General features: G+C 38.1%; 2 long non-coding RNA genes across 8 annotated transcripts in view; both read right to left on the reverse strand.

Annotated features, from left to right (window-relative positions):
- Positions 1 to 18,068, reverse strand: part of LOC307038056 — a 64,904-nt gene extending 46,836 nt beyond the window's left edge. For 2 of the 7 annotated variants that reach the window (XR_013807867.1, XR_013807869.1), the window contains exons 1-4: positions 17,848 to 18,068; positions 17,469 to 17,526; positions 12,727 to 12,813; positions 12,424 to 12,500 (exon numbers count right to left, since the gene is read on the reverse strand). This is a non-coding gene — a long non-coding RNA (uncharacterized lncRNA). Of the gene's footprint in view, positions 1 to 6,769; positions 7,563 to 12,423; positions 12,501 to 12,726; positions 12,814 to 17,468; positions 17,527 to 17,847 lie in introns of those variants that run through there. The other 5 variants (XR_013807871.1, XR_013807873.1, XR_013807870.1 and 2 more) reach the window with 5 other exon arrangements.
- LOC307037629 lies at positions 9,929 to 11,272 on the reverse strand. The gene is made up of 2 exons (XR_013807731.1): positions 10,247 to 11,272; positions 9,929 to 10,026 (listed from the first exon to the last, which is right to left on the reverse strand). It is a non-coding gene; the product is annotated as an uncharacterized lncRNA (long non-coding RNA).
- Positions 18,069 to 18,650: the final 582 nt, after the last annotated feature.

Here is an 18,650-nt window from a genome sequence, read left to right on the forward strand (position 1 = left end):
CTATTCAATTAAAAATGAACACACACACACACATATATATATATATATATATATATATATATATATATATATATATGTTTATACAGACACACATATATATATATATACATACATACATACATACACACATACAGTGGGGCAAAAAAGTATTTAGTCAGCCAGCAATTGTGCAAGTTCTCCCACTTAAAAAGATGAGAGAGGCCTGTAATTTTTATCCTAGGTATACCTCAACTAACTATGAGGGACAAAATGAGAAAAAAAAATCCAGAAAATCACATTGTCTGATTTTTAAAGAATTTATTTGCAAATAATGGTGTAAAATAAGTATTTGGTCACCTACAAACAAACAAGATTTCTGGCTCTCACAGACCTGTAACTTCTTCTTTAAGAGCCTCTTCTGTCCTCCACTTGTTAACTGTATTAATGGCACCTGTTTGAACTCGTTATCAGTATAAAAGACACCTGTCCACAACCTCAAACAGTCACACTCCAAACTCCACTATGGCCAAGACCAAAGAGCTGTCAAAGGACACCAGAAACAAAATTGTAGACCTGCACCAGGCTGGGAAGACTGAATCTGCAATAGGTAAGCAGCTTGGTGTGAAGAAATCAACTGTGAGAGCAATTATTAGAAAATGGAAGACATACAAGACCACTGATAATCTCCCTCGATCTGGGGCTCCACGCAAGATCTCACCCCGTGGGGTCAAAATTATCACAAGAACGGTGAGCAAAACTCCCAGAACCACACGGGGGGACCTAGTCAATGACCTGCAGAGAGCTGGGACCAAAGTAACAAAGGCTACCATCAGTAACACACTACGCCGCCAGGGACTCAAATCCTGCAGTGCCAGACGTGTCCCCCTGCTTAAGCCAGTACATGTCCAGGCCCGTCTGAAGTTTGCTAGAGAGCATTTAGATGATCCAGAAGAGGATTGGGAGAATGTCATATGGTCAGATGAAACCAAAATATAACTTTTTGGTAAAAACTCAACTAGACGTGTTTGGAGGAGAACGAATGCTGAGTTGCATCCAAAGAACACCATACTTACTGTGAAACATGGGGGTGGAAACATCATGCTTTGGGGCTGTTTTTCTGCGAAGGGACCAGGACGACTGATCCGTCTAAAGGAAAGAATGAATGGGGCCATGTATCGTGAGATTTTGAATGACAACCTCCTTCCATCAGCAAGGGCATTGAAGATGAAACGTGGCTGGCAGCATGACAATGATCCCAAACACACCGCCCGGGCAACAAAGGAGTGGAAGAAGCATTTCAAGGTCCTGGAGTGGCCTAGCCAGTCTCCAGATCTCAACCCCATAGAAAATCTTTGGAGGGAGTTGAAAGTCCGTGTTGCCCAGCGACAGCCCCAAAACATCAGTGCTCTAGAGGAGATCTGCATGGAGGAATGGGCCAAAATAGCAGCAACAGTGTGTGAAAACCTTGTGAAGACTTACAGAAAACATTTGACCTCTGTCATTGCCAACAAAGGGTATATAACAAAGTATTGAGATGAACTTTTGTTATTGACCAAATACTTATTTTCCACCATAATTTGCAAATAAAGTCTTTAAAAATCAGACAATGTGATTTTCTGGATTTCTTTTTCTCATTTTCTCTCTCATAGTTGAGGTATACCTTGGATGAAAATTACAGGCCTCTCTCAACTTTTTAAGTGGGAGAACTTGCACAATTGGTGGCTGACTAAATACTTTTTTGCCCCACTGTATATATATATATATATATATATATATATATATATATATATATATATATACACACACACACACACACACACACACACATATATATATATACACAAACACACATATATATATATATATATATATAATATCTCCACAAAAAGAAGCCAAAACAGACAATATAATGATGTCAATGGCACTAAATAATATTAGAATGTTAAATGGAACGAGAGGAAACCACTCGTTTGCATTTCAGTTTTGTATGTTAAGACATGATAAAGGAGAGAATAATTTTAAGTTATGAGATTCAAGCCATATCAGATGATCCCTGAGATACTATTAAATAAATAATAACATAAATGCCTTAAAAGGAGGTTTGATAAGGTTACAGCAACTTTTCATCTGAAGGAATGAATATCGAGTTTGTTCTCTTCTTTGTAATGGGTGCAGAGCTGAGTCAAAGACAGGTGTGTGTATACAGTCTATGGTCAAGGCCAAGCTGCTGGAAGAAAATGTACTGCTTTCTTCTATTAAATGTGTACTTTGAACGCAGCAAATTGCCTATTTGATGATTTGTTTAAGAACTGAAATAGTAAGGCAAACAATTGTAACAACGATGTATTAATTTATAGTTAAGTTTTGTCAAGCAGTTGCACAGCTCATCCTCCACAATTTTTCTACTTCTCTCCTAATCTGAGTTACTCATTTGTTTCTGTTTTGCAACCAGCTGTGGAACAGCAGTGTCTGTCAACATTACACCCACACTCAAAATGTATGCAGGTCAGACAGAGCTCTACTTTGAATTTGATTTACTGGAAAATGTAATGCTTTTAGTTTTATTAAACTCTCGTTTATTGCTAAACTAACCCAACCGTTAGCAAGTTTGCAGTAAACCGTTCATTGTCAATAATGAGAAATACATGTTACCATCACACATGACTCATTGGTTTACCTGTCAAGTATTTATATACCAAAGCAGTTAGCCTTATTCATATATTTGGTGCGATGCATCCTTTTTCAGCTAAGGTTTTGCAGTCCTACAGGCACTGCTGGTCAAACATAACTGAAAAGAATAACACTCATTTATGCAAATGTTCACGTTGTTAGCATACTGATGAATTGTAATGCAGGTTATCAAGTCTAGAGAAAGCAATGCACAGGAATATAAGAGGCTTTGCCTTACTAAGCTGCTGTCTGCTGTGCAAGCTATCAGTCAGAGAGGATATTTACAGGACATGGGGAACCTCTCTAATCACATTTTGTCCAAAGAAACACAACTAATATCATCTTCTGTCTTTCTTTTTAAACGTATATACTGTCCGTGAACCGGTTATTGGTTTTGGGAATTTGACATACATGAAAGCATTTTTGATTATTCTTACCATCAAATGAAAAAATATAAAATCATATAAATTAGTTGACATTGGGGAATATATGATGAAAGATACACATTGTTCTCACTAGATTAAGGACCAGTATACTCTGATTTAATGTACATAACAAGTGGGGGAGGGGGAAGCAGTAAATACATTTCCTTCCTCTGATGTCTCTGTAGATATAGAACTCTTGCAAACATGCAAACAATCTGTCATTTTCTATACAAAAGCACTGATTACTTATTTTAATTAATTTCATTTTTGCATCTGCTCATAAAGGCCACAAGGGAAGTCAAAATTATCTTTTGTTTACCTAGTATAGACCAAAATAAAGTTCAGACGGAAAATATGTGTTATGTAGGTTATGGTGCAGTGGTCCAGAATATTTAATGTAAATAATGCCGCCAACCATTTAATCCCACAAGAAAATGAAAAGGGACTTAACTGCTGTGCGGGAGGGGAAATGGGCCCTTAAGTTGTGACCATGCATGATTATCAAGAAACGATAATAAAATTAATTGTTAGCCTATGGGAAAGAATCTATTAGGTTTGTGGATAAATATAAGGTTTTGTAATTGAAACGTAAACTCAATGTTGTTATGATAAATAGGAACATCACTTATTTAAATCTTTGGTTTAGGAGTGTGTTTTATAGCTAGTTATTCCGAATATTTGAACTACATGAGTTCATCAATTGGTAACCCCAGAAGCTTCAAAAACAAAGCTCAAAAACTCACTGCAACTTTTCACACTAGTGCTGCTGGTAAAAGTGTTGGACCTAAATCACAGCATAGTAACAGCACAAATGAAAATCCCTTTTAAAGCCTAATATGCCAAGTCATTTAGGGTAGAGTACTTAAATCACTCTGGTGATCTCTGGCCTTTAATCTGACTACTCTTCCAAATGAAAGACTGAAAGGATACGATGTCCAAGGACAACAGGGTAAACAAACATGGGATAATACATGAAGACAGAAAGAATCCTTATTTAGTCAAATACATAGTAGCTTTTCTTCTGGCAGGTAATTTAAAGATAAAGGAGTATAGTTTAATTGACGTATACCATTCACTCTGAAATGATTTCCATGACAACAGCAGGCAGGATCATCCATGTGGTGCACCGATTGGTTTGACTATTTAGCATAATGCAAGGCAGCAACATCTCCGGGTAAAAGCCTTCCAGAGTGTGGCTGGACATATCTTACGCTGTCATCTAATTGTTGAGATACTAAGCTGATATGTCACATGTTCAATTTGAGATAACCACTCCCTTTTGGTTTGGAAGTTACCCCAATGAAGCACAGTCATAAACAAAGACACAAACAATTCTCTGCTGACCTCATCTCTGAAGATATTGTCTAAGTTTGATGTTTCCTAAATTGCGCAGTGACATGGGGGCAACATCTTTGTTTAGCACTCCAAATAATGAGGCCAGAACAGCGGATTGTGCTGATAAAATATAAGGCCATAACGCTATTCTTCACTCGATTAATATCATATATATCCCTCATCTTGACAAATAGTGAAAAAGCAACAGAGAACTCTTCTCCCTTCTTATTTGTTTATTGTGACTATGCAAATAATTGTATTTGTCTTTTTTTTTTATAGTGCAGTTTTGGCTTTTTCTGTCCTTTCTCAGAGATGACCTTTTGGTGTTATGTAAAGCCATTCATCTGTAGCGCATTGCTCTGACACGAGAGCCGAATGATAATGCATTGACGCTGTCAAGCATAGCGTTTTATAATAAAGTTGAAGCATAGTGCAGTGGTGATTCAAGGCTCCAAGTTATATCAAGGTACATTTTACTTGTACGCAACAATGTAATGTAATTCGGGAACATTGTCATAGGTGGACTATATGACAATCTTCCCGAATTCCAGTTACATTACAGTTGCTGCCATTACTTACATCAAACTTGAGTCAGTCAGCATACATTTACTTCTAATATGTATTCACAATTACTGAAGTCTGCGGTAAATTAATAATTGGGTTGGCAGTATCTAGCTAGTTAGGGAAGTAGAAGAAAGGTGTTTTCAGAAAAGCTAGCCTTTGCTGCAATCAGAGATAATGGCACACATTTCCAGAGTGTGAAAGGCAATATCCCACAATCCTTATTTTTCAGGTCCTAGCTCTGAACAGAACCAAGATGCTGCGGCCCCTTAAGTGAAAACCAATGGGTGTCATCAAACCTTGCTCGACCATCTGTAAACGGTCAATGGTCAGCAGCAGCTTCATAAAAGAGAATAAATTCCAAATCGTCCTTTATTTGAAATTACTTTTAGAAACACGGAGGAACATGCCATGCAATGCAGGCACCTTTTGATACACTGCTGTTGTTAACACAAAGTCAAGTCCTCTGTGTCTTATGAAAACTGTTCTTAGGACACAGAAGGTGCCATTATTGCTCAACCTGATGGATGAGCTGTTGGCTGGAATGTGAAACCGCCCTGCCCTCTGCTTTGGTTCAAGAAAGTTCTATTCCTCGAGGGGAGACATGCTGTGATTGAAGTATTTACGACACGACAGAAATCTGATGGCACAAAGAATGTGGGTGACAGTGACGCATGACTGAACAGATTTCTGTGTACAGACTGTAGGGCGGCCCTTTGAATTGTGATGCCTCACTTTATTGTGCTGAGGTTAAAGGCTCACCTCTCAGGGAGCAGCATTACTCTACCCCCTGCTCTTTTTGATATAACAGTCCACAGAACAAAGACCACGTCAGCCAAGCCAGACGAACCCCAACAGACAGTTTGCTAAAACTAAAAATGCACTGTGACAGGACATTGAACAAGACTGAGAGAAAGACGGTTTCTTTAACATCTAGATGTCTGCTGGAGCAGGAGAAAATACGCCTGCCCCAAAGCTCTCATTATTTTGGTCATCCACCATAAGTTTTAGCATTTATTAGAGCCAGTGGAGAGGAGTGATCTACACTCTACAAGAACCTATTATAAAAAGGAGGAGGCACTATTTAATGCAATACAGTGCATTTAGCAAAGGTAATAAGTGAAGTTTCTTTACCTCTATGGTTCATATGAATCATGATGAGTGGCTTTACCGTTCTTGGTAAAAGCTAACAGCAGATGGATGGAAATTATAATTATATTAGCTTCTCCAACTTAAAAATTCTACATATTCCTCTTCCTAATTCTTAGTGCTGCTCTTAGAATAATTTGACAAAGAATAATGTCTCAGTGATATCCAGGAGAGTTTAACATCCAATACGTTATCATTAACCAAATGCATTACTCATTATAACAGAGGTATGTTACCCAAATATGCTCCAACAAATATCCTATAATTCAAGACACTCACACCATTATGAAATTGCTTGTGGGAACTTGGCTTAAATTGTACAGAAGAAATCAATTATTCTTTCTTGGTGCTTTTTTTAATTGAATTAAGACTCTGTTTCCTATTACCTTGTTTCTTGTTGTTATCGCTTTCAGCACATCTTTCACAGCAGTTTTTGGATTTAGTGTTTAAAAAACAATAAGCCTTATGAACTGCACTGTTTCGTCAGACAAGACAATTCCTATTTACTGTATCTGAAACGCATTCCATACAAAAAACTAAGCTAATTTTGCACATATTCCAAATTCAGTGTTGTGAAATGACACATGTGTAAATAAGTGAAAGCACAGGAATACAAAGGACTGTCTTCTAATTGCAACATTTAATGCTACATATCAAAACAACCTTACTTTGAGTCAATTCATTTTCTAAACAGTTGATTCTCCATCCAGCAGATTTTCTGTGAAATCTGACCTGGTGGCACACGTAAAATAAAATAAAATAGAATGAGAGAAATCTAATCTGCTTGATTTCCATCTGTGTCAATTGTTTTTCTAGAAAGTCAATATAGTAATTATTTGTTGGTTATAAAATGTGGCAACTCATGAATCATGACACTATTATATAATGTTGCAATAACTAACACAGTCAAGACAGAAAGTGAATACCCGTTTTCATTAATATTGTTTAAAGCCTCTGTATTGAGCTAGAACACTTCACCTGATGAGGTTCAAAAGCAGCCCATTCTGATTAACAGACACAATCTGAGACAAGAGCCACAATACTTTCTGACATTACATTAGTTTCATCATTATATATGACACCATTATTAAGACAAGAGAGAGGGTCATTACAGATTGATTGGCTGTCCTGTCCACTACTGACAAGACAAATGGACACAGCATTTTCATTTATACATCTCAATGTCTCATCTGTCCATGGGACCCCTATCCCTCTGCTCCATCTCATGTGTCATAAAAGATGTGAACCATAAAATATCCAGCCTTTGAAAGAGAGCACTATCCTCTCTTCAAGAATACAAGTGCACTTTTTGTGGAATTTGCACAGCTGCAGACACATATCCGTCTGTTCCATTTCAAGGGAAGCTGATACAGAATGATGTACATATCAGTGTCAGGATATAAATCCTGCCGTCAGTCTCAGCTGCTGCTATCAGTTTATGTCCTGTGAAAATGAAATGGTTACCTGAGCAGATCATCACTACTTACACTGATTGTACACACTGTTACACAGCTGTGGATTCATCCTCTTTCCATACTGCAGCATAGCACATTTTAAATACTGACAGTAATAGAGAGGCGAAGTCCCTCCCCTTCCGGGAGCCTCCATGGGACCCCGGAAGCGGAAAATTATACATTGAATTCAATGGAGAGAGAAAACGTATCTTTTGATCCCGTTTGAATTGTGCCACGAATGACACATATGATGTTTGTCAATTTAAAAGAACATTTTGCAAGTCAAAAAAATTAAAATGTGTCGTAAAACTGTGAAGTAACACATTTTTTTGTGTTAAGCCGCTCAGTGAACTACATGTCTCTGGTCCCGCACAATACGCGTCACCAACACAAAGATGACCGTCACGTTGGCACATTTCACCTCATTCTTTCAGAATGAGAATAAAAGTATGAAACGATGTGAAAATCACTACAAGTCTGGGCACGTTGAGAGCTGTACATACACGAAAGGGGAGTTAGTCGGTTCTGTAAGAGCCAGCATGCGGGACCGGCTTTACAAGGTTTCGGTGAGTAATATGAGTGCAATGTTTAAGGTTAATGTCAGTCAATAAGGAGGAGAATGAAAAAGAAGATGATGAACCACAGACCCGGCATATAATGAATGCAGTGTGCAGGGCTGTGTTAATTTATGTTACTGTTATCAATAGCATTAGTTGACTGAGAAAAACCGTCAAGAAAAAAAGTTTAGCGATGTTACGAGTCGACTAGCATAATATGAACCACGGCTGTGATTGACAACCTGGACAGCCAGTCAGGAGCTAGAATGCCAACCTAGAGAGCCAATCAGAACCTAGAACGGGTGTACTGTATACGGGTGTGTATGCTGTGGATAACATTAGTGTTCACAAGAACAAGGTACACTCCCGTGTTTTGTTTTAGTTGCTCTTCAGATTGAAGCGGCCAGTTTTATATCGACTATATGTGTGATCTCCTTTTTACATCTCGTTGTGTCATTTCAGTTTATTTGCTGTGTGTAGATTCAAGGATTTTGGTTATCTTGTCAATTTGTTTGGTTATCTAGGCACAGCTGTGTGTGACTCCCTCTGGTACACTGGTATGTTTTCCTAATGTAGAGAGCATTGATTAATTCATAAACTACACACTGAGTCTAGATCCTGACCAAATCCTTTTTTGTTGATCAAATGTTTTTCAAAAATGTAATACACATTTAAAAAAATACAATGTACAATCACAACCAATACAACACAAATTACAAAAAATTCAGAAAAAACAAACAACAACAATCAGACAAGAGGACAAAACTATGGAAAAATAAACCCTCCCACCCCCAGATCTGGACCATCCTTGTATTGCTCATTCAATCTATTATAGCATGTTAACAAACATGGTACTTACTTTATTTGTACAGATCTACATGGGAGAGGATGGCGTGATGCAGAGCGCTGTCTGTGGTTGTGCACGGGGGATGTACAAATGCAGCCACGCTGCAGCATTGGCAATATTTGCCATGTGGCAGATCAGCTCCACAGAAGTTGAGTGCCAGTGGAGGAAGCCTGGCACTTCAAAAGTAGTCCAGCCGGTGTCTCAACTCTACCAACAGCAAGAGGAGACATACAACCCACTGGCCAGAGACATCGCCACTGAGGAAGTAGACTTGTTCAGGTCTGCACTGAGGGGCGCAGCGTGGCATGGCATGGCTTTTGTCACCTGAGCCAGAGCTGCAGCCTCAACATCAGGCCATTTTCAACGTGCCGGAGCTGGTGAAGGAGCGTGGGGGTCGGGGGCTTGAGGCAATTCTTGCCTCAATGCGACTGAGCAGAGACCAGCAAGCTGCCATCCAGACAGCCACCGTAGGACAGCGGACAAATCCTCAGTGGCAGTTACACAGGCAGGGCAGGTTGACAGCCAGCAATTTTGGTGCTGTGCTGAGGTCGGGACTTTCATCCACTCCATGCGCGTTCCTCATGAAGAGGGTGCTTGGGGGGTACAATTTAGACGGAGTCATGGCTGTCAACTGGGGAGTTGTAAACGAGGTGTGTTTGGCCAGTGTGTTTGGCCTTTTAAGAGTGTCACACATGTAGTGATAAATGCTTCACCTGACCACTGTTCCTAAATAAAAAAAGTTTTCTGCATCGTCAGTCATTTTTTCCAAATAATTACCAATATTTCACAAATTCTTCATGTCAACTTAAGAGCACAGCTGTATGTTGAGTGTCAGCTTTGCTTGGTTCATCTTAATGGGGGCAGCTACATGGATGTCGGTGCAGTCCACAATCATTTTGCAGTTGAAGGCAGAATGAATTTATTATTGACTCAGAATGAAGCACAACTTCATGGCATACAATACATTGACTTTATTTGTAACTGTAAAAAAAATAAAGCATTTATTAGCAAGCAGGACCTGCAGGAACAGAGAATGGTGATGGATGGAGCTGGGAAGAGAGAAGAATAAAGAAAACAGATCAACTTTATTATCGGATATTAAAAATTCAATTTCAAAACAAGTTGCCGCTCCTACAGTTTTCTAGTATGTAAAGATGATTTCACATGACCTATGCAAAATATCACACTCAATACATGTGTCTCTCTGGGGGGTGCATTGTGCCTTTGATGTATATAAATAATATACCATAACCAAATACTATTACGTACAGTGGAAATCAGGTTGCCAGAGCAGGTCAGTCCAGTGTGCATGTTCCTCAGGGTCTCAGCAGTTACAGGTGAGGTAAAGAAAATAAAAGAGAAAAAGGTCAGTAACAACACTTTAAAGTAACAACACTGAATAATTATCTATTTTAATAATTTTCTCTCAATAATCACTCAACTACTGTCTTTCCAACCAACAGATTGACTCACCCTCACTGTCATCACAATGACACATGTCCAGAAGAATGTCATGCAAAGCTCCCTGCCTGCCTGCCTTCCTTCGACTCTCCCTGAACTGCTTCCTTAGCACCCGGTGGAGGGCGCAGTAGGCCACTCTTCAAATGTTTCACGAAATACTTACCATGATGACTACTCTTACTGTTTAACATTTTGGTGTACTTCATGTAATAAAATAATAACTTAATGGTAAGGCTACTAAAAATGACAAGGCTAAGTAATGTAATGCTAACTAACGTGCTCGCTACTTGTCGCTACTAGCTAGGTAGCTAACGTGACTATGTTCCATGCACAACATGTATATTACCTATGATATTACCTGATATGTCTGATCCAGCGACTCCTGGTCCTTTCATAAGAGGGGAAGCGATAGAACGAGCAAGTGGTATGATCACTCTTGTGATTGCAACATGGTACAAAGCACACAGGCATCTTGTAAAAGTGAATTTATTGGAGCAATCTCTTATATTTATTGGAGGGAATAAATCAGTTATGAAATCTTCTTCTTTGCTTTAATTACGAGTCGCAACCACTTGGAGCATTATCGCCTGTGACATCACATGCGCGACCCAGAATGGGATTTGGGATTTGTAGTCTTTGTAGTCGCGTATTTTTCATAGTCTTATATTTCAACAGTTTTACGACAAAATGTGACTTTTTTGACATGGAGATGATTGTTTAAGATTGACAAACATCATATGTGTAGTTCGTGGCACAATTCAAACGGGATCAAAAGATACGTTTTCTCTCTCCATTGAATTCAATGTATAATTTTTCGCTTCCGGGGTCCCATGGACCGGAAGTAGATGGGCGTGACTTCGCCTCTCTATAAAATGGAGCCTGCGGGAGTAGGAAGCCTTTTCGATTTTCACCAAGGCCACCCAGAGTCCTGACTTTATAGCTTTCACTTCCTGTGCAGCTAGAGCTCGGGACTGCTTTTTTAGTTTGATAGCCATGGCTACTATAGGCTAGGTATATTTTGTAAAATAGAACTAAATAAATCATTGGGAGCAAGTCAGACTAAGCAGGATACTGAATTAATAGACTCCATGGCAACTGATTTATCAAATGGACAACCAAGTCTTGCTGACCTGTTTTCCTTTTCCCATCTTAAAAGGAATACCATGAACAGATCCTCTTGTACATCCTCATCCTTTGATGTTGCTTTGCAGGTGTTATATTGTGTAGTTGAAATGTACTTTTTCTGGGTATACCCACTTTCAATTGACTTGCCTTGTCTACAGTACTTCAGTTAGTGATTTTGATCATTTTGTAAACTATTGACAGTTCCTGTGAACTTTTTCTCATCAGCTGGATGGGGAGAGTGATTGTGATCGTGATAGCAACAGTCATAGTGAGAGCAAGAGATCACATTTTCCAGTGAAGAAAAAGTAAGAGTCATATCCCTTACTCAAACTCTATCATATCTTGTGTCTGTATTGCATTATGGTCTATTGAAGCCACTGTCAGCAGAGAAATCGGTATCTCTGCCCTCCTGCCTTTCCTTCCAGCATGATAGCTGAACATCATTGCAAAAATAGGGAAACTAGAGACAAGCCCTTGATTTTTTATTCAATCTGACATATACTTTCGAGCTAAAAAAGCTTTTCAAACTCACTTTACACTGACTGCCCATCACAAAACAGCAAACGGACATGGTTGACTACTACCTACCTGGTAAACACTGTGGAACAATCAGCAGCTAAGGAGTCAGACTTTATCTACTTTACAAGTTCAATTAGACAAAAAATGGAGCTTAAAGGAGTTATTATTGGTCTTATATTTGCAGCGTGGTGAAAATCAATACTCAATGCTGTTTCAAACCCTTTCCTGCTGCCCCTAAGTGGCTCAAAGAAAGTCAGCTAGTGTACGTTTATCTATAAAAAGCTTGTTTTGTTTTTATGTGTGGTAAGGAAACGTGATAATGTGGCATAGAGAATAAATACCTTGGTTCCATCCTTCTGTGGTGCTCTTGGACAAGAAGCTGCATCTCTTCTAACTAACGTTTTCTTTCCATGGGTGACTGGTTTAAAACAGGAGGAAACAAACAATCAGTGATCAACAGGTTGTATGTAGTACTGAGGTGATTGGTCCTTATGGGAGCTGGGAAGAAACTAAAATATAAGACACTCTGTCATGTTCCCTGCGATTTGTCAATATTCCCTTTTTATTCTCCTTCCTCACATTGTGACAGGCTGACAATGATATTTTTGGCCCCAAGTCATATCTACAGGTAATTGGTTTCTCACCTCACACCTAATGGGAGGTGTGTGCTGTTCTGCCACTGCATGCTCACAGGTTTAGGTTGAAGCAAGGGCTTATTAGATGCGTACCATCTATTGACAAGATAACATGTGTGACATGACAACCAGTCACAAAAAATAATTCATAAATACAACTGGAAAATACAATCAAAATCTATCCTTTGTGGCAGTAGCAGTTAGTCATTATCAACAACATCAATACCAATTCTGGAGGAAAAGAAAATGCCTATTCGTTCTATGCTCACCTGACAATCTATTAAACCACATACAAGGCTTGTTTGTTTGATACACAAAAATAGCAGCTTATATTTTACATATGTTCAAAATGCAGACTCCCTTTTATTTCAATTATAAGTTTAGTCTTATCTGTAGCAATAGCTGGGATTGGTTTGGACTCAGAGGCAGCTGTGTTACCTTCTTGCCTTTTTTATTAGATTGCTTTTTTGCAAGAGCAAAAACAGTCAGAGTGACAGGGGAAGTGCATTACCGCTCCAAGTATAGTCTTCAAAATATATTCAGCGAGGGTTTCCAGGGACAGATACCTGGCCACGTTCTGTCTGCAGCATTTGCTTTGCAAATTCAGGGTAAGCTTCATAAACTGATCAGACGCTTGGTGAATAAGGAAGAATATGTTCTCCTCTTATACTGACTCTCAAGCAACGCAAAGAAAATGTATTGGCACCCAAATGGAGAATGTTATAGAAACTCATAGTGGTATGATATTAGCTTGAAACAACCTTAGTTTTTAAATTATTCATATTTGTCAATCAATACTTATACTGAAAAAACATTGTACGCAGTGTATTTTTACAGCATTTACAACTTAGTTTAAGTTTTTGATCATGAATATAGTTAAAACGTATAAAGATAAGTTGAAGTGGTCATCATCAGTAGATGCAGTGGTTGTGAATGACATGCAGAAAATGCTGCAGTGATTGCAGCAATCTGCATCTCATTCCTCCCGCTCTAATCCCCTTACAACTGCCGTCTTGTAATGACACCCAGGGGCCCACTCAGGCCTGCTCTACTTTCTTAAGATGCCTTGTTCCTTTTTTTTTTTTAAATCACTACTTCATGACATGCCCCATAATTAAAGGTGGGGTAGGTAAGATTGAGAAACCGGCTTGAGATACACTTTTTGTTATATTCCATGGAATGCTCTTAACATCCCAATAGCAATGAATATCTGAAATGCTTTGACAAAAAATCCATTAAAAAAATGTCATCTGTGGAAGCCGTAGTACTGTAAAAAGCACGACCAATCATTTTAGCCAGCCGGGCTAAAATAACTGGATGGCCTACCTGCCTGTCAGCCTTCCATCTGTGAACAAACTTATCTCGTGCCCCCATTGGTCATGTGCGCGCTCGCGTATGTCGGAAGGGGGGCTCTGTAAGGAACTGGCAGATTTTTTCCAGCTGTGTATTTTCAAATTCTAGCGCACTCGAGCTGGTTTCTCCAAAATTACCTACCCCACCTTTAACAGCGGATAAACAATTAAATACAATAAATTTAGTTTTTAAAAAAAGGCAAACCCACCAATATATCCTATAGTATTTTAATAGAAAACTGGAACAGTAATTTTTTCTATAAACTTCATGTGAAAAAAACAGAAAATACAATAATAGCAAAGAGGATAAATATTTGCCAGAGGTGTGCTTGACAAAGAAACGGCTGGCAGCAAAACGATTATACCATCAGTACATTTAGGAATTTTAACTAGCTGTAGTCCAGCTGTGATAACAGATAGAGAAAAAAGAATCTGGCTGAAGGCATTTTGTCTTCCCTAGCATCCTGCCAGTTTTGTTCCACTGCCCATTTGTCAACAGTGATGTCCAATCGCTCAGTGCCAGACGGGCAAATCAGCACCTTGTCACTTTCGAAATGACAATTTGATACTCAGTCAAGTCTGCAACCAGTTTGTGCCTTACAGCCACTCACTACCTCAAAACAAGCACTACAAATAAAGCCAGCCAATCTTAAGCGCAGGATTGCATGCAATCTACAAAACTGACCATAGGGCTCGGAGGTGACTTTGAGATTGAGGACATGTCCTTTCATTTATCAGAAGCGGTAATGCAAAGTTGAATCAGAAGACTGAAAACCTCTGTAGGAGTTTATTGGACAGCGTGACGAAAAGTCAGTTTCATCTCATAGCAAAATAATGTAAAAGCTAGAGGATCTGTCATGGTCAATCAGCCGTGTAATATAAGCAATCCAGGATGAATATGGAGCCCCAGTAGTCTTAATGCACAAATTTAAGACATTTTCTACACTATTTTACATGATGCAAACCTAGTGACAATGAGCAACCCACTGTGGCAATTAGTGTTGAAGCCATCCTATGATTACCATATCAGCTATTCCAGAAAGTCATTTTATCCCTTTTAGTTTTTCATGGCCCACGATTGTTATCATAACTTGATAAATATTCCACACACAGATGTAGGCACGTTCAGGAGTCAAAACTAATAGACAGTTACACAGGGAACAGGATAGATTCAAACATTGATGCTAAAGTCCGTTATCTTGAAAACAGTAAATGTGTAATTGCCTTGTGGCAGCGTTGTTGATAGTCTGACAGCAAACTCATTAAAATAATATCTGGACGCGCTGTATGTTCCAACAATAGCATGAATCCTTCATAACCATTTGAAATCAAATTTCTAAGCTCACTGTTTTTTTCTTTCAGAAGTGTATAAAAAAAAGAGAACCAATCCTCAAATCTGACTTCTGGCTTTTTTGTAGTCTTCCTTTGATCACCTCAGTTTGAAATTCAGATCTACAGCTTTACCCCCCGCCCCCCCCCCCCTCCTACATGTACTTTGTGTGATATTTCCGAAGCAGCTGGTGTCCATATTGCACATAGTGATGAAGTGAAAATACAGTGGGTGTCAGTTTTACCACCTATTACAGCCTCGCGCTAGCTTTCATGAGTGGTCTCATTTCTGTTAACTGACACACTTTAACTCCCCCTCCACATCAGGCCTGACTCTCTCTTGACCGCTCTCTATTGTTTTACATTTTGTCCTCTTAACTGAAAGTTGGAAACATCTCCCTCACTGCTCAAAATGGTTTATAGATCATTGCAAAAAACTACAAATATCAAGCTCAGAAGTTTTAGAAGAAGAAGCAAACCACAAAAGTCTCAAAGGGTAAGGTAATCGAGTTCTGAGTATCTGTTACTTGGTGTCATTCAAACCAAAACATTTCCTTATTAATTTTATGTGTAGACAAATGTCAAACCAAATGATACCGTAATCAGAGCAATTTAAAGGCTAAGCCAAAACAACACAACTTAAATCCTATCAAAACAACAGAAATATATTACCTAACCGGACTTTCTGAAACATAAGCTATATCAAAGTAATTTTCCAGGCATTTTACGAATATACATCATAGTCACAAAATAGAAGGGGACCGTTTTAGTAAATCATGCGAATAAGGTCACAAGTGTGTCTAAGATTGTATTAAATATGTATGCGAGCTGTCAAGTAAAGCCTGGAAACTGACTTTAGTCTCCTTTGCTATCATTCAGCAGACCTGTTTGTTCCAGTCACAACATCAAGAATGAAGGCTGTCTGAGAGTGAAGGTGAGTTTTGAAATATTTCACCTGAAATTTGATTTATGTAAATTAAAAAAGGGTTCAAACAGGGCTGTTTATTCATCAGGCAAATTGGCTGAAAATGAATGATGACATGTGCTCTGGCGGTCTACGTGGACCCTTGAAGAGACCAGATGATTGATATGCTCAATCCCACTTTATTTAATTAACTTCTGCTTTCAGTTTAGAAAGAGACATGTAAGACAAAATATTAATTCTGTGATAAATTGAAATGACCACTCACATCTCATTAAGACGTGTAATCCATTGTTTGAAATTATTGTGACAGTTAAGACATTTCCACAGAGTCCAAATCAGAGTAGCAGGCAACAAGTACAGATTTTTCCTTTTTGCCAGCATGTCAAGCTTATGTTCGCTAACTTGTAAGGATTCAGAAGTCTTTTTTTCAGAGTTCTCAATTAAGTGGGTCTGAAGTACAGTAAAAGTTTGAATTTCATAAAAATTGCCTGCTTAGTGATTGAAATGACTCATTCATGTTTAATATTACCCAAAATCCATGTTTGACAAAATTCATTTTAATTCTGCCTTCTGAACTTTTTATTTCAACATGGGCTGATAAAACAATTAGATCGTAATATTCATACCATAACCATCCTACTGTTTTGACACAATGACTTCAAACGAGGCAATCTTTTAACAAACAAAATATTATTTGACTTAGACATCTTACGAACCTAAATAAATCACTGGAACCTTTAAATCCATTGAACAAAGCAGTATGACCTGAAGCAAACATAAAGGTGTTTATAACAACAAAAATGACCAAGTGTAGGTAAGCCCATATCATCAGAAATATCACAGATATCTTTGATCTCTACTATAACTTAACAGTTTTAAACAGGCTCTATTAAACAGCAATGTGATTTTGATGAAAAACATAGCTGAACATAGCTTAATCTAAAGTATTTTACATGTCAAATCTCACCTAAGACAGTTATAGTAAAACAAAATCTTGGTCTTATCTAACAAAAGAACAGACATGGACTACTCTATAAACATCACGGAGAAAACGGTGTGGGATGAGTCCAAGTTGTTTGGAAAAGGAATCTGATTATAAAGGGCATGTAGGTCAGTGGATATACATTTCCATTTCAGAAACTCACCCATGAGAACGTCATACTCTGGAAACGTGACCTGAAATCAGCCCTGAACTACAAAGGCCTAAAGTAAAAAGAATAGAAAACACAAATATTAGGATGAAGGCCAACTGTATTTCGAGTATATTATTATTACATAGGCTATGTATTTTTTCACAACATTTTAAATAAAGCTAACATTTACAAGTCAGCTAAGCTAACGTAAATAGTTAAGAGCTAATAGGCTATAGTTAAACCATTACAGCTACAGATGAAAACAATGCCCTGCTAATGTTAACGGGTTACATAAATTCAATATTATAACTCAATAGAAAAGTATGCAACATTTCTGCAGTTTCAGTGAGTTAGCAAAAAAAAAAGCTAGCACTACAGTTAAGCTAGTCACCGTTTGTGTGTCTCTTCAGTAACGTCATCATCATAATGAGTTAGCCTAATTAACGTTAACATGCACCTGTTTTCATCACAGATAAATCCACGGTCTTATAAAAATAGGTCATTTAACAACACTTGCTGCTGTTTTGAATGCATTTTCAGAATCCTCATATGCACTTCTAAACATCTGGTGAGTATTCAATGAACCATTAAAAAAAAAAAACTTTAATCCGTTTTCGAAATTGTCACCGGAAGTGACATCATTGATGATCATTTGCGCTTGGCACCGGTTTGCATATGATGTCTTCAATTCACTTTACACCTTATTTATTTTATCAAGAAGGTAAAAGATAAACTATATTTCCTCACACTTTTCTACAATATACTTTAAAGACATATGATGACATTTGTCTTTTACTTTTGTGTAAGAAATGAGCAGGACACATGTTCAGCCGTTTGATACAACCAACCTGGCGTTCAAGACTGTAATCTACTGAAATAAGGTATTTGTTAATATGATTCATTTCTACATGTGAAATATAATGTTTACTACAGGTATAAGCTTTCACTTGGTAGCTGTCAGCATTCTACATATTTGAAAAAATGTTCTGATGCTTAACAAGCTGGGACAGAGGTGCACTCTGAATCTCGTTATACTCTGTGTATAATGACAATAAAAGGCTTTTAACTTTAACTTCTTTTTTTTAACTTAAGCTCTTAAGGCTTATCATTAAGAAATAAAAACTGAAGTCATACATTTGATATTATGATTAGTTGAAAGCATTCAGACAATAGATGATGTGAGCACTTTGGCAC

Source organism: Notothenia rossii (genome assembly GCF_949606895.1).
Source record: "Notothenia rossii genome assembly, chromosome: 4".
In the NCBI taxonomy this organism is placed as follows: domain Eukaryota; kingdom Metazoa; phylum Chordata; class Actinopteri; order Perciformes; family Nototheniidae; genus Notothenia; species Notothenia rossii.